This window comes from Sus scrofa, chromosome 16 (genome assembly GCF_054392235.1).
Source record: "Sus scrofa isolate SSC_HxYL_T2T_F1_AM1 chromosome 16, Sscrofa_HxYL_maternal_Yorkshire_Landrace_v2.0, whole genome shotgun sequence".
Taxonomy (NCBI): domain Eukaryota; kingdom Metazoa; phylum Chordata; class Mammalia; order Artiodactyla; family Suidae; genus Sus; species Sus scrofa.
In genome coordinates this window covers 64,617,563-64,645,253 of record NC_139398.1, presented here as the reverse complement: position 1 = coordinate 64,645,253, position 27,691 = coordinate 64,617,563, and the positions used below count along the sequence as shown (strand labels likewise).

General features: G+C 48.3%; 1 protein-coding gene across 8 annotated transcripts in view; it reads right to left on the bottom strand.

Moving 5' to 3' along the window:
• The window catches only part of LOC106508654 (uncharacterized), a 239,023-nt gene that overhangs the window by 38,406 nt on the left and 172,926 nt on the right, over positions 1-27,691 (bottom strand). For 3 of the 8 annotated variants that reach the window (XR_014831614.1, XR_014831612.1, XM_085002481.1), the window contains one exon: positions 3,998-4,185. The exons of 3 other annotated variants lie outside the window; for them this stretch is intronic. The gene's annotated coding sequence lies outside the window, so the exon portion shown is untranslated. Of the gene's footprint in view, positions 1-307; positions 4,186-27,691 lie in introns of those variants that run through there. 2 more of the 8 variants (XM_085002480.1, XR_014831613.1) reach the window with 2 other exon arrangements.

The window sequence follows — 27,691 nt, the reverse complement described above, 5'->3', positions numbered from 1 at the left end:
CAAGCTGTGACATAGGTCACAGAGGTGCCTCGGATCTGGCGTTGCTGTGCCTGTGGTATAGGCTGGCAGCTGCAGCTCAGATTGGACCCCTAGCCTGGGAACCTTCCATATGCCACAGGTGTGGCCCTAAAAAAAAAAAGAAAGAAAAAGAAAAAAAAGGCAACTGCACAAATAAAGTCCACTAAACTCAAGGCAAATATGGCCCAATTCATCTTTACGTTAGCCTGATGCCCAAAATGACCATGCCAGAGGAAAGTAAGTGGAAAGAGACAGTGGTCCTTAGCCAACTGGGACAAAAATATCTTACTTTTCAAATTTTACTAAAACATGTGAACACATTGCCAGAGCTCCTTCCTGGGCTCCGAGGAGACCTGTGCAAAGGGAGAGACCCCAAAACCTTAGCTTCATCACCTCCACGGGAAATATGTCATTTCTACACTCAGATGTGGAAACTGGGATTCAGAGAGAAGTCACAGGGTCCAGGTCATGGGCCTAATAAACGATGACGCCAGGAAATGGCAAATGCGGTCTTTGGAAAATAGCCGAGGTCCAAGGTGTGTAGGCTCCCCTCTCTCAGTCTCCTCCTCCTCCACTGGCCTGGGAGAAAGCAGGGACATGGAGATGGTAAAGGGTCTGCCAAGATCAGACAAAGAGTGAATGTCTTTGCAGCACCCCGAACCCAGGGTACCCAGTGCCACCATCACAAACTCCCTCTGTCGGGACATCAGCATAAACTCGTGGTCTTTGATGGAATGCAGAGGACCCCTGAAGGATCCGCCAGGGTCAGCGTGGAGCGTCAAAGCTCTGGAATCCAGGCTGAAGCCATGGTTCTGTTCTTTCCTCTTTCCCGGGGAAACTCGGTGGCCTCCTGGGCCAGATCTTCGCTACTCCCCAGCCGGAAGGGTCCTGACCCTGCAAAGGGGTACAGGTGCAGGATGCAAGAACTTCTCCATGTCACCTCCCTGTCATGCGACACGGAGCAGTTCACAATGCAGGATATGCGCCTTCCTGTACACAGAAGACGTGCGCCTCCATTGCTTTAAAAGCGAAAATGCAGGGAAAGGTTGCCTTTAGCGGGATCCCTCTCCCCTCTAAACGCTTCGTTGCATCTGTGTTTGAAAGTCGGTGCTCACACATGCATCCCACCACGCCTAAAGGGTGAGCAAGATTCCAGGATAGAGTCTCAGTGAGCGTCCTGCCCCGGCATCATTGGAAACAGACACGCGATGCACTGTGTAGTGTTAACACGCAGGAGGTTAAGTCAAGCTCTCAGGCTCTTTGATGTATTAAATACCAAGGACTTTAACGTAATAGAACTGTAAACCTCAAATCAGAGCTAATCACACTAATTTGCTGAACTCCAAAACCAAACCAAAATGTTCATTTCTTCTTCAACCGAACCACAAATCCAAGTTGTTTTGATCTACGAATCTATCTAACAAAAGATTTGAGGTGGCTTACAAGAAATACACACAATAAAACAAAAATCTAAGCAGATAAAAACCAGGATTGGGGGGTGGGGGGAATCAAAACCAGAGGGAATATTATGACATAGTTATTCAAGACCTCTATAGGAATTTGAGTTCCTGAGCCCCCTGGCAGCCCAAGCAATATGGAAGATACATTAGTTACAGGACATGCGTTATCCACAGAGAGAAATGATTTTTAAAGAGCAGTTAACTGCTTTGAAACCAAACTAAATCTCAGATAGCAGAGGGAACGAGGTAACAAAATATTCTCTGAGTCATGCGTAAAGTACTTCACTTGGTTCAAGATTGTGGTGGATACACATAATGGTTTCAAAAGCACTAATTTCTGTATTATTCGGTTTCTATTTTCTACTGCTTAGAGACATTACAAACCCTGCTTGGAGACATTACAATTCCCATTCGTCCAGTGCGTCCAGGTTTTCCCTTTTTTTTTTTTGCCTTCTTGCCTGAAATTCTTTCAAGTTCTTGCTGTATCGGTTTCGTATAGGACCTCATTGTTTTAGCAATTAAAGAATAAAACTTCACGCGTGTCTCTGGAGACATGCGGATTCAAGAGGTTAAGTGCAGGTCTTGCACTGCAGAGTGTGGGTCCTAAGCCCCAGAGGGCTCCCCTAAATTGTTTGGATAAACTGAGGAAATGTCAGGGGGAGTTCTGACACTGAGCATGACATTAATCTTCGTAACCATTCCTCCAGATGTGAACACATGTTCTGAGGATGCCGAACATCCAAGTTCGCTGTGGCAGCCCCTCCTCCCCGGGGATGGAGGTGGTTAGAAGCAAGTGGGGGCAGGGCAGCTGGTTTGGTTCTTTTTCCTAAATGTCCTTGAATCTGGAGATCTTGAGAAGGGCTGTGTGCTTGTGCTCACAGAGATGGTCACCTTGGTTACTTGAAATGATATTAAAAAACAATGAGAAAATGTGCAGCATCCCTCACGAAGTGAAAAAGCAAATTAGGACACAATACTTGCAAACATACAGAGAGCCATGTCAGTATCTACGTGGACATATAATCTACTGGGTGTGTATACATTTAAATGTTAAAGATATTTTTAAAATATTTATTTAACATAACACCAGTTCTCTCTGAGTGGAGGGATTTTTACTCTTTACATTGTCCTCAGTACATACACTGTTTTCATAATGACACCCTCCCCCCCAAAAAAAATCTCTTCTATAAGCCTTAAACTTATTCTTTTTAGAAGATCCAAAAGGTTTCACATCTATCTGTGGCAGAAAACTCTGTACAAACATGATGTATCAATATTTTCTCCCTAGGGGCCATAGTCAGGTCGTGGCCAACATCTGCTCGGGGGCACATGCATTCTAGGCAAGGCACGCTTTCAAGATTTTTAAGTAGTCCCACCTTTACGAGAGATAGGAATTGGGTTTCCGATGATATACTTTCTCTTATTGCTTCTGGGGGGCTCATATCAGTTTGCAAATATTGTTGAATTTAGAAAGGAGTTTTAATACCCACTGTGTAATTTGTCCTCACCCCATCTGTCGACTGCAGAAACAAATTAGCTTCTCTCCACATGGCCTGCCACTCCCCTGTTCCTTCCCCAGCCCCCATCCTCTCGCTGCAAGCCCTTTCCAAGAATCCAGGACTTGGAAAGAAAAGCCGAGTGCGAAAAAGGCAAGAACTTTGCTTGCCAAGACAATAAGTGGAATGGGCGGCGTGTGCCTGCACCTGTGTGTGTTATGTGTTTATGCACGTGTGCGTATGTGCGTGTGTATGTGAGCATGTGTGTATGTGTTGTGTGTCTTGTGTGTCTGAGTGTGTGTATGTGTGTACGTGTACATGTATATATGGGTGTGTGTGTGTCTGTGTGTATATATGTGTATGTGTGAGTGCATGTGCTTGTGTGTGTACATGTGGAAGTATGTATGCATGTGTGTTTGTGTGTGCATACATGCGCATACTTATAAATGTATTTATGAGTGTCTGTCTATGGAAATCCACACAGGTAACCAGTATGTCCATTCCTCCAGCTCAAGGCACAAAATAAGGTCACATTTCTCTTCATGGCCAGACGACAGCCTCTTCTGCTCACAAGAAAAAGCCATACTTCCCCAGTGGCCCTTTGGTATGAGCGAGGGGTCCAGGGCCGACTTGGTCCAGGAGGGAAGACCTGGGTCCCGTCTTCCAGATGAGGAAGTGAGGAAATCCAACCACGCCCTCGGCTCCAGCTCTCACCATGTGGTGTTTCGGCAGAAACAGACAGACTCTGATGCCAAGCCCCTCTCACCCCACGGAGCAAGGCAGGAACTACCACCTGCCATGCAGGACACCAGGACTGAGTCCAGTTTTGTCTGCTGCATCCAACACTTCAGGAGCTTGGACCCCCCCCCCCCAAGTCAGCATTTCTCAGGGTAGGATGGGGATTCGAAGTCCCATCCTTCAGGGGGTGTGCACCACTCTGGGTCTCTTTGCTGCAGGAGGTGATGCCAGGGGCTGGACCAGAAGGGGCTATGCCCAGAATTGCCCCCCTGGCCACCCACCCACCTGGTATTGTGCCCTGGTTCCCAGGCCAGATGCCCTCTCTGGATGAGGAGTCTCTGGTCAAGTGCTCCCTCCCATCAGAGGCCTTCTTGCAGCTTTGAACCTCAGAGGTGAACGATGCGGTCTTAACTGCCTTCCTTCCAGAGGCTCCTTTGGCCCATGTGGAGACTGACGCACGTCCTCCCAGTGACCTTGAGCAGAGAGGATGAGGCAGAAGGGGGAAACTGAGTCCACTGGAAACCAAAGCCCAGGCTCCAAAGAAGGTAAATAGCATTCCTCTACCAAAGCCCCATCTCAAACCCCAACAGGGTTTATTTGTCTGACATCCACATAATTTTTTTTTGTCTTTTGTCTTTTTTTAGGGCCGCCCCCACGGCATATGGAAGTTCCCAGGCTGGGGGTTGAATTGGAGCAGCAGCTGCCAGCCTACACCACAGCCACAGCAACACCAGATCTGAGCCACATCTGCAACCTACACCACAGCTCACGGCAATGCCGGATTCTTCACCTACTGAGCCGAGGCCAGGGATCGAACCTGCGTCCTCATGGATGCTAGTCAGATTCATTTCCACTGAGCCACAAGGGGAACTCCCTGACATCCACATAATTAAGAAAACAATTCAAGTGCTTTGGGTTTGGGCACAAAAGTCTGCTTCTGCTAGCAACAGAACTGGCTGACAATTATAATGACAGTTTTGCTTTAAAAACAATAACATAGAATAATGAAAACAAACACCACGTCCATACGAACTCCAGTACATGTATACGTGCATATTTGTCTATAACAATGCTTACCATTTAATGGGCATTGTAGATATGCCAGGCATTGCGCCAAGCCCTTCATGGGCAATACAGTCTTTTATTCTCCAAACAATTCAGTGAGCTGAAAAGTCCTCGATTGCAAAGGATGAAACAGAGGTTTGCAGGGGTTAAAATAACTCGCCCAAGGTCACACAGCTCAAAGTGGTATTATTAAATCCAGCATACAAACCCAAGCTATCACACCAAAAGTCCTCATTGTGTGTGTGTGATTTTTAAAAAATTAATGGGCTTTATTTAATTCATAGCCTTTATTTTTTAAAAAACACTTTCCGATGTACAGAAAAATGGAGCAAATACTGCAAGACTTCTACACCGCCCCCTCGTACCTGCACAGTTCCGCCCCTAATGTCTTACATTAGTGTTACAACCTTGTAACAGTTAACTAACCATCACCTGTATGTTATTATGAGCTAAAGCCCATAGTTGATAAAGATTTTTAAAGTTTTTACCTAATGTCTGTCTGTGTGTTTCTTTTTCTTCCTTTCTTCCTTCCTTTCTTTCTTTCCTTCTCTCCTTCTCTCCTTCCTTCCTCCCTCCCTCCCTCCCTCCCTTCCTTCCTTCTTTTTTTCCTTGTCTTTCTAGGGTCACATCTGTGGCATATGGCAGTTCTCAGGCTAGGGGCCACATTGGAGCTACAGCTGCAGGCCTAGGCCAGAGCCACAGCAATGCCAGATATGAGTGCATCTGCGACCTACACCACAGCTCATGGCAACGCCAGATCCTTAACCCACTGAGCAAGGCCAGGGATCGAACCCACAACCTCATGGATACTAGTTGGGTTCATTACCGCTGTCCACAATAGGAACTCCCCTAATGCCTTTTTTCTATTCTAGGATCCCATCCAAGATACCACATAACATCTAGTCATTGTGTCTCTGTAGGCTCCTCTTGGCTGGGACAGTTTCTCAGACTTTCCTCGTTTTTGATGACCTGACAGTTTTGATGATTCCTGGTCAGGTTATTTTTGTAGGAAACCCCTCTAGTGAAATTAGTCTGATATTTTTCTCACAATTAGGTCTTGGAGAGAGAGATCCTGTAGGTAAAGCACCAGCTCCCTCACAGCCTACCTTGCCCAAGAGCTAAAGTAGGACATTGGTGTGATTTTGAGACCCAGGCAGAAGGAATTCTTGGAGGTGGAATTTGTTGGTCTTTGCTCAGGATCTTATAAAACCTTCTAGGCAGCTTCATGTTGGTCCTCAGGGCAGCACTCACACCCCTGCACCAGGGACCCCCAGACACCTCTCCCTCCACAGGCTCCAGGCAGCGGGACCAGGTCCCCATCTCCATCCTTGAGACCGAGGAGGAAGATGGCCCTGCTGGTCCCAGGTGTCCCTTTACTACATTAATGACCACAAACCTCCCAGCCTAGAAGCTCCAGGGCTCAAGAAGGCAAAGATGATGCCTTTTTATTTTATTATTTTTTCTTTTTTTAGCTGCCCCGCAGCATATGGAGCTCCCAGGCCAGGGATCAGATCCAAGCTGCAGTTTCAGCCCAAGCCACAGGTGCAGCAATGCTGGATCCTTAACCCACTGTGCCTGGCCAGGGATTGAAGCTGCATCCCAGCACTTCCAAGACGCTGCTGATCTTGCGCCACAGCGGGAGCTCTGATAATGTGTTGAACGATGCTTCATACCAGAAAGCCTAAAGCCTGCCACTTAACCCCAGACAGGGGGGCCTGGGCTATGGCTTAGAACTGTTACAATTGTTTCACCTCTTCATGGCTGCTTTTGGTACTTTATGCTAATCAGGGCATCTAATAGGAAGGTACAGGCATCTCTGATGGTCCCCACAACCTGGGAGTATGAAAACGTCTTACCTAACATAAACACTTGATGAGAAGGATGAAGTTTTAAAACCAAGTGGTGCTTGGGTTTGAAGAGGTAGGGTCCGTTTCTCAAGGATCACACACTGGCAGTCAGTGGATCCTCAGGCCACATCCTGCACCACAGACAGGATGTTGTTAATTTTATTTTGTTTTGTTTTGGTTTTCTTAGGGCTGCATCTGTGGCATATGGAGGTTCCCAGGCTAGGGGTTGCATTGGAGCTGCAGCTGCCGGCCTACACCACAGCCACAGCCACAGCAGACCCGAGCTGTGTCTGCGACCTATACCTCAGCACGGCAACACTGCCTCCTTAACCCACTGAGCGAGGCCAAGGATCGAACCTTCGTCCCCATGGATACTAGTCAGACGCATTTCCACTGAGCCATGAGGGGAACTCCAGGATGTTGTTAAGTTTTAAAAGGAATAGACTTCACTTTTTTTTAGAGCAGTTTTAGATGTCACAGACAAACTGAGCAAAAAGTACAGGGTTCCCATCCATCACTGCCGCCTCCCCCGCCCCAACGGATAACTTCCTCCACCACCGACATCCCCCACCAGACTGGGATGTCTGTTAACATCGATGCAAATGCACAGATGCACCATTATCACCAGTCCAGGGTTCACATTAGGGCTCACTCTTGGTGTACATTCCATGGGTTTGGACAAATGTATGAGGACACGTGTTCACCGCCATAGGATCACACAGAATAGTTTCGCTGCCCTGAAGTCCTCTGTCCTCCACCTACACGGCCCTCCCTCCCTCTAACCCCTGGCGACCCCTGATCATTTCGGGGTCTCCATGGTTTCACCTTTTCTATGTTGTCCTAGAGTTGTGACCATACAGGATGTAGGCTTTTCAGATTGATTTCTCTCTGTGATTTCTCTCGGTAAGCAAAATGGTCTTAAGCTTCCCCGGTGTCCTTCCATGGCCAGAGAGCTCCTTTCTTTTTAGCAGTGAACGATCGTCCATTGTCTGGATGGATCGCAATGTATCCTTTCACCTCCCGAAGGATAACCTGGTTGCTTCCAAGCTCTAGCCATTGCAAATAAAGCTACTATACACATTTGGGTACAGGTTTTTTTTTGTGGAGATAGAAGTCTTGACATCACTTGGGTACATACCTAGGAGCACAAGTCCTGGCTTGTACTGGGAAGAGGATGTTTAGCTTCGTGAGAAACTGCCACCCTCTCTTCCCAAGTGGCTGTTCCATTTTGCAGTCCCACCAGCACTGCGTGAGAGTCCCTGCTGTCATAGTAAATGGGACCACGCCTCCCGGCCCTGCTCTTTGGTGTGGTTTGAGCATGTGACCCACACAAGGTCCATGCCAATCGTCCCCCATGAATTTAAAATTTGAGAGTAAAGGGGTAGTTGTTGGAACGGCGGCTGTCGGAGCAGAGTCACAGAAAAGGTGATGCTCAGAGAAGGTTCTGGAGACTCCAAACATTGAAGGCCCCTGGCGGCTGGGGTCCTCCCTTCCTGTAAATCACTACTTCATGTTTCTTTGAATGTGTGGAAACCTCTTGACTGTCCTTCCCAATGAAAGGAAAATTCACCCGTTCACCTTACTATCAAGCTGTCTATGAAGCAGACTCACAGTTAGAGGAATCAAGAGGAAACAGGCCAAGGTAACTAGGAGACCAAAAGAACGACCCAGACGTCAGGTTTGTGTAGCTGCTCTGTTATGTCTGGGCAGCCCCCTTTCTTCTGTTTTTTGGCTCCCTGGGAACTTTCTAGGTAGAGCGGCAAAGGGGTGAGATTGGGAATCTCTGAGCCCTGATATCGACAGTGGCCACATCTTCTCAGGGCAAAAAAAGTCAACCTTGAGAAGGAGACATGGAACCAAAAGGCAAAAACAAGCAACATAGAGAAAGACTCCTAGCCATGGCAGAGGCCATACTTGCGTTTAGTGAAAGGTGACAATAAATTCCCGCTTGGCCTGAGCCAAGGCGAATTTGGTTACTTGGCCCCAAGACCATCTGACCTAGGCAGATATTTCTAGCAAGGATGGTCCTGAGGACAGGACATCTTTTACAACCATAGGACTTGACATATAGGAGGCACTCAATAAATGTTTGTTCAATGACTAGATGAGTGAGCAGAATCCGGTTGGCACTTCCTGCTCCTGGGGATTGGCACCATTGGACGACTGGGCCTAGAAGGACTGGCAAAGAATGGGCAGAGAAGATGATGGACTTCAGAAGACCTCCTCATTCCAGACTCTTCACAATTAGAGAAGGCTCCAACTGGCAGCCCTGCCCATCACAGACACTGTGAGCAGGAGCAGAGATGGCCACTATAGAGGCAATTCCTGGGGGCAGGTCATGGTTGGACTTGCCTTTGTGGTTCTGTGCTTGGCCAGCATCTGGCACAGTGCCCAGGACACAGTGAGTGCTCAATACGTAGTAATGAGAGCAAGACTAAGTGAGGGGGCCTCCGTGACTTGGCTCCTCCGCATGAGAAGACTCAATCCTCACCCTCCAGTCGAGCACGGCAAACTAAAACCCAGTAACCATCAAGTAAGAATGACGGGCTACACTGCAGGAGCTAAAGGCATGACAAAAGACTGATTCATTCCTTCCATAGCTACTGACAGCAGACTCTCCCTGAGGGTTTGGAGCTGGGCACCAGGGACTCAGATACGAGTAAGACACTGTCCCAGTAATTATGGTCCGAGCAGGAGTGTTCCATAAAGAGGCTAATAGAGTCATTTGTTCATTCATTCAAGAAATCTCACCAAACTCCTGCTCCCTATAAGGCAGGATGGGAGAGACATGGCGTGGTACTAAGTTTGCTCTATCCTCTTAGGGAAATCCCTCATCCTCTGTGGGCCTCAGTTTCTCCATCTGTAAAAATCAGGGGACAAGACCAAAGCATCCAAATGCCCTTCCATTTATAATATCTAAGACCCCTGTGAGGTTTCAACTGAAACCTGATCTTTGGAGTTCCCATTGTGGCTCAGCGGAAACAAACCTGACTAGTATCCATGAGGATGCAGGGTCGATCCCTGGCCTCCGTGGGTAACGGATCTGGTGTTGCCGTGAGCTTCGGTGTCGGCTGCAGACGGGGCTTGGACCTGACATGGCTGTGGATGTGGCTGTGGCGTAGGCTGGCGGCTGCAGCTCCGATTCAAACCCTGGCCTGGGAACTTCCATATGCCACACCTGCGCAAGCCCCTCTCAAAGAAAGAAACCTAATCTTCAATGTCTTCATCTTTGAAGATGGGTTTATAGCAAATAGCCCCGACTTCACTGCGTTCTTGGGAGAGTTAAATGAAAGAAGAGATGGAATGTCTCAGGGCCTGGCCAGCCCGCAGTCAGCGCTCTCTACCCAGTAGCCTCATTACTTTTACTATTATCCTGGCACCTGCCTTGCAGCCCTGGGAGTGCTAGCACAGAGCTAGGCATTGCGGAGAGGAGCCGGAAAGACCCTCCAGGGCCCACCCTTTAGGAGTCGTCAGGGGAGTGTGTGGAAGGAGGAAATTCAAATCCAGGGTGGGAAGGTGAGCCCAGGAGCCTGCTGTGGGGACAGAGCTGCAAGGGAGGAAGGTGCAAGGGAGGAGGGGGAACCCCTGGATGGGAGGGGAGCGACTGGGGGGATCAAAGGATGCCTCCGGGTGCGGGTGGGGGGGCTGGCTCTGCATCCTTCTCTTCCAGGAGCCAGTGGTGGCTGGGTCTGGGCTAAGGGTGCCGAAAGGTGGCCTTGTGGGTAAGTCCTTCCAGCTGCGGACAGGTAATCCCTGGCCTTGGAGCAGGAGAGATGATAGCCCCCGAGGGCCAGTCCTGGTCCCGCTCAGGATGCTTTCCCTGCGAAAATGCTCAGCAGCCCTGGCGCTTAGGAGTGCTCAGGTCCAGTATGAATCATTCCTTTTTGAACTTGTCTAAATGTGTTTATAAAATAAAGCTGCGGCCCAGGGCTGCTCCGGGTGGAGCGGGAAGGTAATATGTTTTTAATTGGAGAGATTGGGGGAAGGAGGCAGCCGGCCAGGGTGAGCTCACCCCGCATGCATGCGGCTGGGCAGAGAGCGAGGTACGTTCACATTCCTGGACTACAACGGACCGGCTCGGTGGGCTCTCCTCCGCCGCACCTCGGCTCCACCATCGCGCACGCCGCCCCAGGTTAGGCGGGGAGCCGGGTGGGACTGTGCACACTCAGAGCAGACCTGGTGGATGGGAGGTGCGGGACCCTGGCAAAGGACCCAGGCGCCACTCAAGTCACCTTCCCCCATCGCCAGATCTAATGATTTTTCAAGAGAAACCAGACATCCTATGTGGATGTGAAATGTCATTTTCAATGTTGGCTTGATTTGATTTGATCCTATTTTCTTACTTTGGCTATGTGGGCCAAATAAAACTGAGGTGTAGACCCTACTCTGTCCTGCAGCTGCCCGGAGAAACCAGACTTTGAGACTGCGGTATGAACCTCACTTTGTCATTTACTGGCCATCAGGACTTTAGGGAAGTTACTTAGCTTCTCTGAGCTTTGGTTTCCTTAACTAGAAATCTGGTATTTTGATACTGCTTTTCCCAATTTCTCAAATGGTTTCCAGGTTGAGGATAAAGAAGAAAGGAAGAAGGAGGGTAATATTCATCGGGCATCTGCTGGGATGGTGCTAAGTGCTTTACATGTTTTTATTGTGCTTATTTTTTTTTAAGCATCACAGTGATTCTCTAGGCCTGATACCCATTCTACAGATGAGGAAACAGAATCTTGAAAAGCTGAAACTGGAATTTTAACCTGTATTCCCAACTTTTTTTTTTTTTTTGTATTTCTAGGGCCACACCTGTGGCATATGGAGTTTCCCAGGCTAGAGGTGGAATCAGAGACACAGCAATGCCAGATCCAGGCTGCGTCTGCAACCTACACCACAGCTCACGGCAACGCCGGATCCTTAACCCACTGAGCAAGGCCAGGGATCAAACCTGCATCCTCATGGATGCTAGGCAGATTCGTTTCTGCTGAGCCATGACAGGAACTCCAGTATTTCCAACTTTTAAAAAGTTGAAATCATCCTCCAAATTTAGGAAACACTTGTCATGCTAAAAACGGGAACATTGTGTCAAGAGTTAACATTTCACAGCTATGCCTAGTAAAGGCACCAACTCTGTTGGATCCTAACTCCGTGATAAAATTCACCTATTCCATAGCAAGTTTTTTTTTTGTTGTTGTTGTTTTACAAAGTGAAATAGACAGAACCGTCAAGGGTATAATGAAGGGAGTACAGCGCTCTGGTTAGGAACTTTCCAAAGGACGGCATAGCAATGCATTTGGAAAGATTTGTACTCTCGAAAAGATTTATCCTCTTTCCCCAGTAATGTATCTTGAAGGATTCAACCCTAAAGAACTAAAAGAGCTGTGGGCAAAGATTTTCAAATAAGGATTCCCAGACCATCAAATAGTCATCAGTGATGAAATAGTAACAGTAGTAGCCATCCCAAGGAATAGGATGTAATCTTGAAAGATAAATGTTCATGGAGGAGTTCCTCTTGTGGCTCAGTGGGTTGAGAACCCGGCCTGGTGTCCATGACGACGTGGGTTTGATTCCTGGCCTTGTTCCGTGGGTTAAGAATCCTGTGTTGCTCTGGTTGTGGCGTAGGCCGGCAGCTGCAGCTCTGATTTGACCCCTAGCCCAGGAAGTTCCATATGCTGCAGGTGCAGCCATAAAAAGGAAAAGGAAAAATAAATAAATAAATAAAAGACAAATGTTTGTGGAGAAAGTGCAATAAGATGAGAAAATGCTTATGATATGATGTTAGGAAAGGGAAATAGAATATGCAAAATTAGCCATTATCTATGTGTGTGTGTGTGTTATATATATGTGTGTGCCATCTGTAGACATATACACATATAATACTCAGAGAAATGCAAAGAAAAAAGACAGGAAGGAAATTCATCCCAATGTAGATTCTCTGGGTGGTGGGATTTTAATTGAATTTTCTTCTTTCTTTTCTTGAAATTTTTAGATGTTTATCTCAGGAGCACATTGCATTTTATAATTAGAAATGTATATGACTGCAGGATGGAATGGGCCTCATCTGATCCAGTCTGGGAATTGGATAAGTCTGGAGCCAGGTATCACATTTATTTTAAAAATAAAAGCCCAGAAAGAAACTCTAGAGAGAGAAATACCACAACGTAAAGTGGTTATTACGGGCTGATAGGATTATGGGTGATGTTTTCCTCCTACTTCTTTGTACTTCGATGTGTTTTTCAAACTTTCTATGGGATCTCTTTGAACTTGGCAAACAAAGAGACAAACCACAAAATACTCCCTTGCATTGGTGGCTGTTCCAGGAGGGAGATATTCTTGGCGGAAGAGCTGTACCAGAATCCAGAAGTGCTCCAGCTCCATCCTGGGCTTCGTACCTGTCCCCCCAGCTGCCACCACCACCAATTCTGAAGATTTTAAACACTTCAAGGAGCCATTTAAATCTAAAAAACTGTGAGATTTGGATCCTTCTGTAGCTTCCAGTGGAATGGCTTGGCTCAGTCTGTTCTTGCAACCTGTTTTGTACCACTCTGCCAAGTTAAAATGGCCTAGTGTGGACTGTATTTAATTGAGGCAAACAGGCCGTAATCAGGACACTGGACATAGGCGGTGCATTCTCTGCCACTGCCCCAGGAGCTGCAGCGGGTCCTTGCTTCCTATCTCTATCTACCCTTTCAGGAAGCTGATCACTGTTCCGACTTGGAAGGTCAAAGCCTAAATATCCTTGCTAAGAGTGAAAACCCTCCCATTCTCTGGTCAGAGCTGCCTGGGGTCCTTTGTGAGATTGACCGCCCATGTTCTCTGAGATCCCCCAGGCTCTAGAGTCCAGAAGCCCTGGCATTGAACCCTACGTGGACTTGAGCTGGTTGCGGCACTTCTCTTAGGCTTCTTTGTACATCTCCAAGAGGGACTGGGATACCTTTTTTTTTTTTTTTTTTTTCCTTTTTAGGGCCACACTTGTGGCATATGGAGGTTCCTAGGCTAGGGGTCTAATCAAAGGTACAGCTGCCAGCCTACACCACAGCCACAGCAACACCAGATCCAAGCCCCGCCTGCAATCTACACCACCACTCACGGCAATGCCAGATCCTTAACCCACGGAGCAAGGCCAGGGATTGAACCCACAACCTCATGGTTCCTAGTCAGATTCATTTCCACTGTGCCACGACAGGCACTCCCTGGAATACCAATTTGACCCAGCTGCTTAGAGGATCAAACTAAGACCCCGTGTTATATACAGCCCTGTACACAAAACACATCATCCTTCTTCCCATTCTAGTATCCTCCCTCTTTCCTGATTCAGGAGCTTTTACCAGGCTGCTTTCAAACATGCATTTGGGCCAGTTTCAGCAAATCCTCATAATCACGCTCTCCTCATCAGACCGCAACGGGAATGACCTGGGAGGAGACGGAGAGAGCTCAAAACTCAGTTTTCCTCATCTGCAAAATAGGGGTAATGGTTTATACCTCATGCGCTGGCTGATGACTTATGTCGGTGACATAAGTTGTGCAAAGCACAGAGAACCCTACTAGACAGCAAAGGTTCAATTGTGCGCAACCTCAGTAATCTCTTTAATTAGGGAAAAATGACTGCAGCCTTGCCTGCCTTCCTATAACCTAGGGTATCTTTGCTTCTGTTTGGCCTGGAAGAGAGAAGCAGCTCAGGATGGGAGAGAAGGGAACTTGGAAGTGTAAATGAGGCCCCCTCCTCTTGCAAATTATAAATCTCCTGTATCATACCATACGCTGAAATGCATTCCAGATGCACTGAAGAATTGAATATTTAAAAAAAAATCAAACCATTGAGGGGAAAAGACTTGAATATTTATCAGACCTCTGGGGAGAAAAGGCTGGTTAAACTTAGAAGCATCAGAAAAGATCACAAAGAAAGAGATGGACAGAACTGACGGCAAAAAAATGTAGCACATCTGTACATTAAAAAAAAAAAGATAGGAAATGAATGCAGCCAAAATGACTCGCAAGGGCATATCTTTATTGTAGAAAAAGTTTGTACTATACATATGTATATATATATGGAAAGAGAGGAGGAAGTTATCTAGACCCTACTAGATAGACAAATGAACGAAGAATTCAAATAAATAATTCACAAGTTAAGAAGTTTATCTGGGGATAAAAGGGAGAAAGCAATCTCATTGGCAATCCAATAAATTCATTACCATTTTTCTACCATCAAAGAGCACTGATTTTTTAAAATCATAATAATACCTAGTGTTAAAGAGGGTGAAGTGTAATTGGCACACTTATACAACAATAGGGATGGAAATCCACCTAAACTCTTTGAAAAAAATTTTTATAGCATCAGGTAATGTAAAAAAAAAAAATTATCTAGCCTATGGTTTGCAGGAACCCGGAGAAAAATAAAACTGGATCCCCACCTTAAAGCATGTACAAAGGTGGACTCCAAGTGGATTATATGCCTAAATATGAAAGGTTAAAGTATAAAACTAATTATAGACAATGGAGGAGACAGTCCCACGCTGACACCTATCAGCTGTATGGCCTTGAGCAGGACATTTCACCCCTCTGAGTCTCAGTTTTCTCTTCTGCAAAATGAGGACTTTAACATCCACCTTACAAGGTAATAGACGTAAAGCAACTGGCATAGGTAGGTGTCTTTGGCAAAGATAGCTGGTTATTCCTTTTCTCTTAGGTACACAACGAGATCCCCTTGCCTGGCCTCTCTGGCCTCGGTATGTTCATGTTGGAGTGCATTCTGGCCAATAGAGGTGAGTAAACATGATGAATGCACTTCTAGGCCTCCCATGCATAATCCCATATTCTCTTTCCCTACCCACTGGGTGAGTAGAGGAGATCTGGGGCTGTAGAAGAAGATGTGCAACAAGATAGAAGGAGCCTGGGTCCCTGAGTCACCACCTGGAAGGCTGCTTGGCCAACAACAGCTGATGAGACTTTATGTGCATAAGATACAAATTTCCCTTGGGTTAAGTCACTACAATTTGGAGCTTCTCTACTATAGCAGCTAGCAGTACCTATCCGAATGAACACCATTGCCCAATAATTATCATGCAGTTTGGCCAAAAGATTCCACTTCTGGAAATCTATTGGTGGGGGTTCATTAAATCTGGTTCCTGGTGTAGCTCCTGGTGGGCAGCAGTGGGGTTTCTTAATCCAGTCACTAATCAAAAGTGCATACTGGAAGATTTCCAGAGAAGTGGCTAATAGAAAAATCAGTCCTGTTGGTTGACTTAAGGTTTTGTTCTAAATTGTTTAAGTTGGGTTTTTGCTCTCTGAGGTTGGGATTGGCTGGAGTGTTTTGACTAGACTAGACCAGAGCTCAAAAAATATTCAGAGGATAAGCCAAAATAAAAGTAGAGAAGGGAAAATATGGAAGTAATCAGATTGTCTATATCAGCTGATAATAGTCTGTCCCTGGGCACGCAGCCAGAAAATGTTAACCCTGGCCAGCCGCTCACACACTCCAGGTGATCTGCTGAGACAGAGAACTGTGACAGCTAGCCTGGGGGAGGGAGGGCACAGCTCCAGAGACAGTGAGATGCAGATAATTCCTCTGAGCATGCGCCTCCAGCCTCAATTCCCAAAATAAAACATGGTGCTTAAGGAACACTGAGGCGTGTGTGCACACGCGCAACCATCTCACTAAGATCATTTTAAACGCGGGAAAATCTTTATGCAAAAGGATATTTAGGGCAGTATTATTTACATAGGGAAAAACTTCCAAAGCAACTGAAAGGCATGTGGCAGTGACCTACCCAACAGCCACTCCCCCTTCTTGCTTAGAAAACAGTATCCAAATTGGGTTCTGGCTCCAAAAAATTGAGTCAGGATTGTTCTAAGCCAATCTCGGTCCTTCCATTCCTTCTTGTCAGTGATTGGTCTAGGGACTGGACATATGATTCAGGTCAATGAGGTGTAAGGGAAAGTTTGCTAGGGGCTTTTCAGAAAGACAAAAGAAAGGCGCTCAGGAGAATGGCCTTTCCTCCCACATTTCTATTCCCTTCGCACTTTGGACCCAGCTGATGAAGATGTGATTCCTGGAGATGCTGCAGCCATATTGTCACCATGAGGGTAAGGCCAAAGAGACTCACAGAGACACCAGTCCAGGGCTATAGAGCCTCTGAACCAATCTGAGAACTTGTTATGGGAAATAATTGTCTTTACTTTTATTTAGGTGTCCTGCTGTAGGTTCACCCTGGGATGCTACCAGAGTGAGATCGGTAGAAGAATCCTTAGGAAAACTAAATGGGTATACCTAGGGATAGTTAGATATGGTACTTGACTCTCATCAGGGAGGTATGAAGGCAAAGGCCTGGATGATCTGCCTGTGAGGACTAACGGAGGAGAGACCATTGCAGTGGGAGTGGTCTCCCTTCCAGAGTTTGGTTGGGCAAAAAATATTCAGTTTTCCCATGGGCTAAGTGGACACCATGGGACTTAGCTGGGCTAGAGCCTTCTGAAAAGGACTTCATTTAAGAGGAAAGCCTGTTAGGGCAAGAGGATGCCAGCAGGAAAAACTCTGGGTGTCCTGTATCACAAGATATCAGGAGCTGAATGTGGGTGGGCATATTAAGTGGCCAGCCAAGGACCACCTCCTACGGTAGAAAACAAGACTAGCAGAGGTCCCCACTGGGAGACCTCTAAAGAACACATAAAAGAAAGAGCCAGCATTTGTGCAATGGCTTGACAGAGTACGGATAATAAGCACAGTACTGCTTATTACCTAACGCTAGTGAAAGTACCTTGGGAAACATACTTTGTGACATCAGACCCAGCATCGCAGGATATTGGCCATTGCAGAATATTGGCCTCCTTTCCCCTCCTGCAAGCCCTACTCCAGGGCTGAAGGAGTCAGACTGAATGGAGGAAGGGTGTGGAGGAGCAAGGGGGATGGATGGTGAAAAAAAAAAAAAAAAAGGCTCTGCCCATGTGCTAGATATTTACCTATTGTCTCTTGACTTGACACCTGCCTTCTACCATCTACCCTGTAAAGTGGGGTCTGGGAGGCTGTAAACGAAAATCTCAAGGTGTTTCCCTGGCTGTCTTCCCTTTAGGTTATATCATTTTGTATAGCTCCTCAGAGCTCTCTTCCATCGACTAGATTGGACGCCACTTGATTTGAATTGATTTTTGCTCAAACTCTAAACATTTTTACTATGTCTCAGAACATCTTTTAACAACAGAAACCGATTACACCATAAAACACCATGGACAAACATTACAGTGGGAATTGTAACCTAGAGGCTCCCCCCAAATCTGGCCATCAGACTTGTTTATTTAGCTCAGTACTTCTCTGACTCAGGGTTTCTCAACAAGTGTCATTACTGACATTTTGGACCAGATATTTCTTCATGGGGAGAGGGGGCTGTCCGGGGCATCCTTAGCAGCATCTCTGGTCTCAATCCACGAGAAGCCAATGGCACCCTTTAGTCAGGACAATCAAAAACTGTCTCCAGATATGGTCAAATGTCCCCAAGGGGTGGGGAGCAGGACACAAAATGAAACCCTGCTCTAACTGGACATTTTGCATTTTTAAAAATGCAGATTTTCAGCATCTCTTGAAAAATCTGCAGATTGGTAAAGAATGAGGCTATATTTCTACCTGGCTACAATCCACTGTTGCTGATGTGACGTCATGATTTATTTATTTTATTTTTTTGTCTTTTTGCTATTTCTTTGGGCCGCTCCATTGGCATATGGAGGTTCCCAGGCTAGGGGTCGAATCGGAGCTGTAGCCGCCGGCCTATGCCAGAGCCATAGCAACTCGGGATCTGAGCCGCGTCTGCAACCTACACCACAGCTCACGGCAACGCCGGATCGTTAACCCACTGAGCAAGGGCAGGGACCGAACCCGAAACCTCATGGTTCCTAGTCGGATTCGTTAACCACTGCGCCACGACGGGGACTCCGACATCGTGATTTATATTAAGAAATATATATATATAGTCTCTATTCCATTCCTAGCACAGAGCTCCAAAAATCCTTGGAAGGAGAGGAGCAAGGTGTCTTTTCTTATGCTAATGAGTTGACTTTTGGAACCTCAGATAACTTTAGAATGAGGGCTGGCTGCCAGGGGACTGTTGCTATTCCACTGGCAGACCTCTGGGGAGGGGAGAAGAGCTGGATACTAAGTCCAATCACCAATGGCCAGTGATGGAATCAATCCTGCCTATGTAAGGAAGCCTCTGTGGAAACTCAAAAGGATGAGATTGGAAGAGCTTCTGGGTCGGTGGAAGGGAGACTCACCTATGCCAGGGAGAGTGGCGTGCTGGGAAAGAGCATGAAAGCCCTGCCCCCTTTCGCCATACCTTGCTCTAGGCATCTCTCCCGTCTGGCTGTTCCTGAGTTAAATTCTTTTATAATAAACTAGTAAGTAAACTTTTCTTGCATTCTGTGAGTCACTCTAGTCATTTAATCAGACCCAAGGAGGGGGTCGAGGGAACCTCCAATTTATAGGCAATCGATCAGAAGCACGAATGACAATCTGGACTTGTGACTGGTGTCTGAAGTGGGGTGCAGGAGGCGGTCTTCCCGGACTGAGCCTTTAACCTGTAGTATCTGACACCCTCTCCGGGTGGATGGTGTCAGAATTGAGATCGCTTCTTGGTGTGTTAGGAGACATACTTTGGAGCTAATTGCCAGCTGCCTCGGTTCATTGGGTATCTCTTGCTGCCTAACAAATTACCCCAAAACGTGGTGGCCTAGAATGACAGTCATTCTCTCGCAGTTCCTGTGGGTCAGGAATCCGGCACCGCTTAGCGGGATCCTCTGTCTCCAGGTCTCGCGTACCCCAGCGGTTAAGATGTTGGCCGGGGCTGCGGTCATCTCAAGGCGTAACTGGGGAAGAATCTCCTTCAGACTCATGGATGTAGCTGTTGGCAAGATGCCATTCCTGATGGCAGTGGACTGAGGGCCTCAGCAACTGGCAGGCTGGTGACTGGAGGCCACCCTCAGGTCCTTTCCCAAGGAGCAGGGGGAGGGGGGTCCTCTCCACAGGGCAGTTCACAGCATAGCAACTTGCTCCATCAGAGCACGCACACAGGGACAGCCAGAGAGAGAGCAAGAACGAGAGCGAGAGCAAGAGAGAGAGACCCCACACGCCTGCTGCCAGCCTCTTAGAGCCTGCTCGCAGAAGGCGTAGCCATCACTTTGCCACATTCTATTCAGCAGCCACTGAGCGCTAGGTCTAACCTGCACTCGGTGGGAAGGGATCAGAGAAGGGCCTGAATACCCAGAGGTGGGTGTCATTGGGAGCCATGGTACAAACTGCTGTGTTCCTTTCCCAGGGTTGCCGCACGAATCACTGTCAACTAGGGGGTTTAGAACAGCAGAAATGTCTTGTTTCACAGTTCTGAAGCATGGAAGTCCAAAGTTGAGATGTTAGCTGGGCCACGCTCTCTCTGAACGCTGCAGGGGACGGTCTCTCGTCCCTCTTCCTAGCTTCTACGGGTTGCCTGTAATCCTTGGCTTGCAGACACCTCACTGCCGCCACTGTCACATGGTGTTCTTCCAATGTGACCGTGTACAGATGTGTCTCATCTTAAAAGGAAACCGGTTGTTGGATTAGAGCTCACCTTTCTCATCCAGCGTGACCTCATGTTAATTAGATTTTACATCTGCAAAGACACGATTTCCAAATAAAGTCACACAAGTCTCGGGATTAGGCCTTTGATCTGTTTTGCAGGGTGCACATAATCACTGTTGAAGAGTGTTACTGCCCCGTGCGACAACGTGTCTGTCCACTCGACAATGTGCCTCATTGATCAAGATGCCTATACAATCGCAGGGGCCCCCTGAGGGCGGACCGTCCCTCTGGGGCTCTGCGCTTCAGCCTGCGCCTTATTCTTCCACCTGCACAGGTGTATTGCCTGCTTTTCGTCCTTCCTTCTCCACTCCCCGCCAAATCCTGTAAGAGATGAAGGCACCACAGGCCTTCTGTGCCCAGGGTGAGCATCTAGAGCAAAGAGGAAGGGCCACGAATGAATTGTAATCTTTCTTCTGGGAGAGGTGGGAGCCCACTTGGGACCACTGTATCCATCTCATCTAGGACATCCCTTCTCCTCCAACCCAACGTTTTAACACGGTGACTTGCAATCCATTGACAGTTTCATTGATACGCTAAGTAATGGTGCATCTTATAATCGACAGCATATTAGAGTCTATGAAACATGGTACCTGCAGCAACTAAGGGGATCCATTAGGTCCTGTAGCGAAGCCATGGAAAGGAGTGCAGGATTCATGGGGGACTCCAGGACCCGAGAGTCCCTTCTTTCCATCTCCTTCTCTGCCTTCCTCCTCTCTCCCTCTCACCCTCCCAAGCCCACTCCTCACTTCTCTCCTCTCACCTCTGCTTCCCCAGATTATATTGGCTTTGTTCTCTTCAGATCAGCGCCCCCATGAAGCTGGAAGCACAGCCCAGGCAACCCCAGTCTTACAGAAAACACAGCTTTTCTCCATCATCTCCAGTAAGAAAAGCCAAGCAAGGGGCCCTGATTGGGTCACATTTCCATCCCTGGACCAATCACTTCTGAGGCTTGGCTCATCCCCCGCATCACCCCGTGGCTGGGAACTGGGGTGCTGTGAATGCCAGCCTCCACCAGACCCACATGGCTGAAAGTGGGGTTGAGGTCTGTTCTCCTGGGCAGACCACACAAGAGACGTCCACTGTCTTGAGGCCTGGATCCACGTGTTCGATGGCAACTAGGGGCCTGGTCCAAAAGCTCCTGGTACTTTCTGGTTTTGCTGCTCACCAAGTCAAGATAACTTGGTCACTTCTGCTTTAAAACTCAGTAGCTCTCATTATGGTTATGAATCCTGGGGACCCCCATTTAGACAATACACTTACATAGGACAGGCACATTTTCCTCGATTTCTTTTGAGATCGGGATCTCCTAATGCAGCAAGCAGTCATTAAACTATTCTAGAAATTACTCATAGTTAATATTTACTGAGTGCTTGCGCGGGGTCAGGCACAGGTCTAAGTATATTGCTTGCATTTGGTCATTTCATCCCCATTCAGTGAGGTAGATGCCGTTATTACTCCCATTTTACAGATAAGGCAACTGAGGCACAGGGATGTGGAGTAATTTGAACAGTAAGGAAGTGGGGGAACTTGAATTCAGAGGCAGGAAGCTGGACTGTGGCATCCAAATGTTTCCCCCCATCCCACCACAGTGCCGGGGTTGGGGGGCTGGGCTGAGTTGGCCCACCATGGTCCCCTAAGCCGAAACCCCTACAGGCCCATCCTGAATCCAAGCTCCTACTATCCTCCAAATGGCCAGCCTAGATGCCAGGACAGCAAGGGTTGGAATCCTCACAGGCTTTATTTTAATCCTTAATAATCATAGCTACCATTTGTTGGCACTGGTTTTAGAGCTGAAATTACATGATCTCATTTTTTTTTTCTAAAGAACTCCTTTTGCTGATGAGGGAACAGAGGTTCAGAGAGGGTAAGTAAGTTGCCTAGAGACACACAGCTGGGGAGGTGGGGAATCGAGGTTGTAAGCCAGGACTGCCTGACTCCAACACCTGAGCTCTCACCATGCACTTCTCCCCAGAGCGACGAACCCCGAATCTGAGTCTAGAGTGAGGGGGTGGGGGCTCATCAGAAGAAGAGCCTCTGGGAAGTTAACCTCTCTTCTGGCCATTCCCACGACTATTCCCACCCCGAGAACGGCCATGGTCCCAGGTGAGGGCTGGGAGGAACTGCCCGTTTCCCTCCACGCACCTAAACCTATCCCAGTCCGAGTCTCCAAGTGTCCAGGAACAGGGTAGCCACAATTTAGGGTAACCATTGGGGATGCTCGTGTGGAACTGTTCCCATCCCTGGCCCGCACTGCTGCTGAGATCATCTGTGATTTTCACAAGACTGCCTTCCCTGGGCCAACACGTAATGGTAATTGTAGCTACCACTTAGGAAATGCCTCGCATAGGCCAGGCACTGAGCTAAGGACAGAGGAAATTCCCTCACTCTTTCTTTCTAATGACCCTTTATAATAAGCATTTAGGAAATTGAGACTCAAGGAGGTAGAGGGGCCAAGGCTGCACAGTCAGCAGGTGGCAGAGCTGGAACTCCAACCTGAACCTGATGACTTCCAAGTCCAAGATTTTAATGCCAAGTTTATGCCCTTTCTTAGCCCGTGCCAAGACAGCAGAGATCAAGGAGACACAGTCCTGGTTGACAAGAAGCTCAGAGACCAGGATCAAACAAATCGCAGTTGGATGTGTGCACTGGGTCCTCAGGCTGCACAGGGGAGGGAGGTGTCATCCTGGATGATGTGTTCTCATGACAAGGGCCAAGACTGCAATGCAAACTGGGGGCGATGGGGCAGAGTTAATTGGCTCATGTTTCAGAAAAGTTCAGGGAATGGCTTCAGGCATGGCTTGATCCAGGACCTGAAGAAAGCTAACAGGAGTCTCTCCCCAGCGTCAGGCTGTGCTTTGGGCCTTACTAGACTTTCATTTTAAGAAGGTTCTGCTCCCTGACAGGCAAGACATCCACCTGGAGGCACCTGGTTGACTTTCTACAAGATCGACTGCGTTAGCAACTCCAGTGAAAGGAGGGTCCCTGTTTACTTTTCACTTCTGCCAAATGCCTGGGGTGGAGTGTCTTTAGATTTGCTGGGGTGATGGGCCACTGCCTCCCATGGTCAGAGGGGGAAGCACAGCTCACTATTGACCAGGTCTGGGTTACCTGCTCACTCCTGAAACTGAAGAGTCAGCCCCCAGAACATCACGGGGCTGGCCCTGTGAGAGGGGGCAGTAGAGACTGAGGGGCGCAGACAGTTAGCACCCGCCCAAGGTCGGTCAGGCCAGGGAAGTTCACAGAAGAGGGACCCCCCCACACCACCACCAGGGAGTTTGGTCCTAAGGCATGGACAGAAACGTGCTGAGTCGAGCTGGGACTATGAGGAAAAAGGCATCCCCTTCCAGAGGGAACAGCTTGTGCCCGGCCACGGACGTGTGAGCTAATAATTTGGGGGCCGCTGGTGGCCGGAGCATACATGGGAGAGAAGGGTGAGATGCAGCTGCAGGGGGACAGGCCAGGACCTGCAGGCCAGGGGGCCACCCATGGGAGCTGGGATCTGCTCCTGCAGGCACCCAGGCAGGTAGGGCCTGAGGAGCAAGGCCAAGGGCTCCAGGCTGGACTTCCTGCCCTGTCCTGCCCTGTCTGGGCCACTCCGATCCTCAGCCTCCCCTTCTGTGAAGTGGGGTGGATATGACGCAGCCTTTGCAGAACTGCAGTGAGGGCAAAAGGAGGCAACTCCGTGATGAGCACAGACAAGGTACCCAGCAAGCGCTCAGAGACACACACCGTTCCTGCGGACGGAGTTTACCCATCAGAGGGATATCAGAGGGATACGCTCGGATCTCCTCTCTGGGATAAGGTGGAGGATGGAGGCCCAGGAGACGAGTGGGAGGAGGCGAATGTAATGGTTCAGGTCCTGGTGAGAGACAGAGAACGGCTGTGGGCAGACGGAGACCCAGGGCTGACAGGAGGGGGCTCGTGGAGAGAAAATTCCACCGCACTTGGCAAAGGCTGCGATGTGGGGACAGGGAAGAATGCAGGATAAAAATAAATAGGAAGACAAAATCTCTCCTTGACCTTGGATCCCTTCACCTCTCACTTTTGAACAAATAAATTTTCTGACATAAAATTCAACCCATTTTCCCTAGGCTTTTCTTTCTCTCTCTCTCTCTCTCTCTCTCTCTCTCTCTCTCTCTAAATATCTTAAAAATATATCCCAGGACAATTTGATTCCCAGTTTTGAAATCGTAGAGTTTTGTTTTCAGCCTAAACATGCTTTGAATGTTCCACCTGCTCCCACTTGCTTCTCCTGAAACATGTGCCCAGTTTTCTAGACCGTGAGTGTTTTGCGTGATGGGAATTTGGGCTGCTTTGGGTGAATTTACAAGCAATTTTATTCACCAGGATGAATCTAAATCTCAAAGAAGTTTCCAGGACTCAAGTGCTAATGAATCCTCACCAAAAATAATCAAAAGAGGAAGAAGAGAAAGAGGAGGAGCTGGGAGGGGAGGAGAAAGAGGTGGATGAGAAAAAGAAACAGCGGCAGCCGGCGAGAGTTCAAAAGAAAACAGAAACTTAACCAGAAAAGCCCCTCGGCCACTTAACCAAATCTTTCACAAGAGCCATTTGATGTCTGAGTGTAATAATAATGACCCTGAGACTTTGTACTAAACTTTGTCATTTCAAAGCCATTTTTGCAATCATCAGTTAATCAGTAAATGAATCAGAAACATATGGATCATATTTCACGAGAATCACATGATTTTAAATCGGAGGAAAACTGCTGTAGGGGAAACAAACAATAACAGCGCTTAAAAAAAATTTTTGGGGGGGTTGTTAAGGCTGAGCGTTTGATACCTGGGTGAAACATATGTGGACACAGATAGGATCAGGTTGCTCATGGGGTTTAATGAGAACATAAACCTTGGATTTCCATTACAGCACCCAAGCTTCCCTGGGTGGAAATGCTGGAGGGAAGGAAGGAAGGAATAAACAGCTATATTTACCTGTCCATGTACCCAATAAATCTCAGTGAGAATTTTCCCTGGGGAACCAGCTGCTGCTTACAACAAAGCTGATGTACCTTGGACACACTCATGTCAAATTGAGATGCGCAGTTCAGAGCATTGCTCTCTGCTGGCGGGATGCGGGCAATTCCCCAGACACCCACGGCCCGTTTACTCATCATAAAAATGATGGTCGTTCCTATGTGCTGGCCACTGCTCGAGGACTTGACCTTCATTCACTCCTTTTTTGTTTTGGTTTGGTTTTTTGTTTTTTAGGGCTGCACCCGCGGCATTTGGAGGTTCCCAGACTAGGGGTTGAATTGGAGCTGGAGCTGCCAGCCTACGACACAGCCACAGCCACAGCCACACCAGATCTGAGCTGCGTCTGAGACCTATGCCATAGCTCACGGCAACACCAGATCCTTTACCCACTGAGTGACGCCAGGGATTGAACCTGTGTCCTCAAGGATGCTAGTCAGATTCGTTTCCTCTGAGTCACGACGGGAACTCCCTCATTAACTCCTTTAATCTCATGCCCACCCTGTGCCCTATTTTCCCCTTTATATTGGGAAAGCCAGGTGGAGAATGGCCGAGCAAGTCATTCATGATGACCACCAGTTATGCATCTTCAAACCCAGAAGTGGGCTCTTAAGTACAAAGTCTTAAATCCTCTCCTCCTGAGCCTGGTGGGGGTCTGGGGAGCCTCCCTGTCCTTGTCACCCAGCACCTGCAAGGAGGCTTAAAGCATTCCTTTGCTGTGTTCCCCAGGGTTGTGGTGTGCCTGTGTCTCTCCCGAGGATGGAATATCATGGAGACACCAACTCCAAGGTCAAGTCTGATGATATCCTTGGTCCTTCTGGGCCCTGGAGAAGGAGTCATGCCCCCCACCCCAACCCCGCCACCACCCCATCACTGGACTTGGCTTCCCTGCCCCCTGCATAGAGTGGCTGACAGAGTGGACAGCCCCTGTTGGGGACAGGGGATGCGAGAGGCCAGCAACACACCCTTTCCCAAGAAAGCATCATTTCTATCCAAAGCTTGGGGTCTTCCAGGATGAGAAAGAACTCGTGCTCCGAGGACAATGGGAGAAGAGGTGTCTGGGTTGCTTTTGCATTTCCCCCCCAGCTCCTCTCTGTCTCACTCCAGCCTCACTGGCCCCCATTCTGCTGCCCACAAGCACCAAGCACTCCCCCCACCCACCCCGCCCCCAGCCCGGCCTTTGTCCATGCTGGTCCCTCAACCTGGAAAACCCTTCCCCACAGCCATCAGGCCTCAGCTTAGCTGAGGAAGCTCTCCCAGCCACGTGCGACCACACGGTCCAAGGAGATCCCCTCCACTGTCACAGCCCCATGCCTTTGCCCATTTGCTGCCTTGTTCTGGCTTGTAATTGCACAGTTATTTGCTCACTGACAAGTTCATTCTCTCTCTCTTTCTCATCTGTGCCCCGCCCCCTGGAAGCTGTGTCTCTTTGCACCTTACATAACAGCATCCAATGAAACCCATATCTAGCCCAGAGCCGCAGCCTGAGCCTGCACCACACAGTAGGTGCTCAAGAAATATTTACTTGAACAGAAAAAGAATCAATCAGATTCTGATCTCGGAGTGGAATTCTGATGAGGGATTTTTTTTTTCTTCATTTCCTATTTCTGATGCTTTAAACTGCATGGGAGCTGGACTGGAGTCCTGAGAGAGACACAAAATTTTATTTTCCTTTGATTTTCATTTGGCAAGGGCGTGGAGCTGGGAACCTGGGACACAGAACCTGGAAGGACTACACTCTGCCCTCAGGGGGCTCCGGTCCATTGCAAGAGAGCAGCTCAAACTTCTTCCAGTTAAGAGGGAGGCGTCCAGAAGACTGCACGGAGTTGGGATGGATCACGTGACTTGGTTGGGCAAAGAAGGGGCAAGGGTGTCCCAGGCAGAGGACAGAAGAGGCAAAGGCCTAGAAGTAGTGGGAGAGATCATGGCCTGTTTGGGGAACTTCTCATGGTTTGGCACGGCTGGCAAAGAAAAGGTGGCAGAAGATTAGGCTGGAGAGGCCACCCGCAAATAATCAATGCATCAGGGTTACGCGGTGGGGACCCTGAAGGCTTTGCATCCAGAAGGTACTCGGGTCCTCCTTCTGCTGGCACGGAGACCAGTGTGGAGGGGGCAAGACCGGGGCCGGGGGCGGGGGGTGGGTGGAACCCGAGTTGGGGTGAGAGAACAGATCAGACGGCTATTCAGAGGTGGACCTAACTGGACCGGGCTTAGAGTCCCGATCAGCGAGAGACTCAGGGGTCCCTGCAGGAGCAGGATCTCCAGCATCCCTGTATCCCGGGGGTGCCTGCCTGGCTGCTGCTGTTGCAGACTCGCATTTGAATAAACCTCATCCTCAGGGTCTGATCCCACATTCAATGGCACACCCTCTCTGTCCCTCCAGCACCCCCCCCCCCACACCAACAGTGTTTCTGGAAGACCCCAGAATGTCAAGACCTTCCAAATTCATCAACGCCAGGGTAAAGCTGCCCAGCTCTCAGGCCTGGCAATAAAT